The 2310-nt window shown below is 36.3% G+C and overlaps 1 non-coding gene across 1 annotated transcript; it reads left to right on the top strand.

The window, feature by feature from the left end:
• The first annotated feature begins 577 nt into the window (after positions 1–577).
• On the top strand, positions 578–684 carry LOC126064443 (U6 spliceosomal RNA). The gene has a single exon (XR_007514520.1). It is a non-coding gene; the product is annotated as a U6 spliceosomal RNA (small nuclear RNA).
• The last annotated feature ends 1626 nt before the right edge of the window (positions 685–2310 follow it).

The following is a 2310-nucleotide window of genomic DNA, read 5'->3' on the forward strand; positions in this document are numbered from 1 at the left end:
ACATTCTTTACTAATGAAGCTAAGCTGTTGTTTGGTTTAGAAAAGATTTGAGGAGATATTTTGGTTTAAGGTTTAAAGATTGTCACAGGGCAATAGTTTTGGGGGTTCATCAAGCCTCAATAGCTCCAGAAAGTCTGAATTCCATAAGAAATTTAAATTCTGTCCTGCCTTTTTCCCCCTTTTGATCAGAATTATTCTATAGAATCTTTGATCAAAATATTCAGTAATGGTAGCCAGGCAACATCCAGTTCTGGTCTTGTGACAGAGGATGCAGTTGTTCATGGAGACAATTAGACATGCATTCCATTTCCTGTTCTTATTCTTGACTCTCTTCCTTTTTTGCTCCAAGCAAATAGAGACCAATTGTTGTACCTTGGGTGGTCACTTGCAAGCTCTTTAAGACCTTAGGCATTATGCCACAAACTAGGAGGTAGAACAGAAGCACTAAAAATGATATAGCCCAATTAACTGGATTGTCCCATGAAACCACAACCCTGAACCTCCAGACCAAGAAACCAGATCCCATGGGTGTTTGGTTGCATATAAGCAGTTTCTTTGTTGTAAAACTATGTATTGTGTGCTTATTTTGGCAGTGCATATACTAATACTGGAACAATACAGAGAAGATTAGCATGGCCCCTGTGCAAGGGTGACATGCAAATTCCTGAAACTTTCCATAATTTTTTCAAAAGACTTATAAATAAGTTCCTCAAAGTGATCTAGGAAAGCAGACAAACTCTAGAAGAATTCAGGAATATATTACATCAAAATGACAAAATAAATACACAATTAGAAACCATATGAAAACAACAACTAGAAATTCAGAAGATTAACAATAAAACATCAGAAATAGATAACACAATGGAAGGACATAGAAGTAGACTTGAAGCAATAGAAGAAAGAATTGGTGAAATAGAAGACAAACCTCTTGATACTAATCTGAGGAAAAATCAGAAAAAAAGAATGGAAAAAAAAAAATGAAGAAAGCCTAAGAGTTATGTGGAACACTATCAAGAGAAAGAATTTATGCATAACTGGAATTCCAGAAGAGGAGGAGAACCAAAACAACAACAACCAAAAAAAGCACAGAGAGAATTTTTGAAGATTTATTGACAGAAAACTTCCCTAATATCATGAAAGACAAGATGTTTCCATCCGAGAAACTCAATGAACCCTGTACATGGTAGACTCCAAAAGAAAGTTATCAATAAATATCATAAACAAACTTTCCAAAACTGAAGACAAAGAAAGAATTCTGAGAGCAGCTCATGAAAATGAAATATCACCTACAAGAGGCACAATTAAGACTAAGCACTGATTTCTTGGCAGAGACCATGTAGGCAAGAAGGCAGTTGAAAGAAAAGAATCTTTAAAATATATAGAAAACTTCAACAACTTAACAACAAAAAGGCAAACAATCCAATCAAAAAATGGGCAAAAGACATGAAGAGATACTTCACTTAAAAGAACATTCAGATGACCAAGAAATATATGAAAAGATGCTTGTGATCATTAGCCATTAGAGAGATGCAAATCAAAAACTATAATGAGATACCTCTCACGCCTGCAAAAGTGGCAATGACAAAAATAAATAAATAGAACAGAAAACAGCAAAGGCTGGTGAGGCTGTGGAGGGATTAAAACTCTTATACATTGCTGGTGGGATTGTAAAATGGTACAACTGGTATGGAAAACAGTATGATGCTTCCTCAAAAAGCTAGAAATATGAAGACTTTATTACCCAGCAATCCCACTCCTAGGTATATATACTAGAAATATAAGATCAGTGACATGAATAGGCATATGCACACCTATGTCCACTGTAGCATTTTTCACAATAGCAAAAAGATGGAAACAACCTAAGTGCCCACCAACAGATGAATGGATAAGCAAATTGTGATACACATACAATGGAATAGTATGCAACCATGAAAACAGTGAGGAGTCTGCAAAACATCTTATAACATGGATGAATCTGGAGGGCTTTATGCTGAGTGAAATAAGTCAATCACAAAAGGACAAATATTGTATGGTCAGATGCAGGAAACCAAAGACTTAAAGAAGAAACTAGTTCACAGGCCTAATAGCCCATGTGAACCATGGCCTCATCAGAACTAAACGGTGCCCAGCTACTACCACTGACTGTTCTGACCAGGGGCACAATAGAAGGTCCCTGATAGAATGGGAGAAAAATGTAGAAAAACTCAAATTTCTAAAAAAGGCCAAACTTACTGGACTGATAGATACTAGGGGAACCCCTGAGACTATTGCCCTAAGATACCTTTTGAACTTGGCACTGAAGCCACTCCT

This window comes from Elephas maximus, chromosome 20 (genome assembly GCF_024166365.1).
Source record: "Elephas maximus indicus isolate mEleMax1 chromosome 20, mEleMax1 primary haplotype, whole genome shotgun sequence".
NCBI lineage: Eukaryota > Metazoa > Chordata > Mammalia > Proboscidea > Elephantidae > Elephas > Elephas maximus.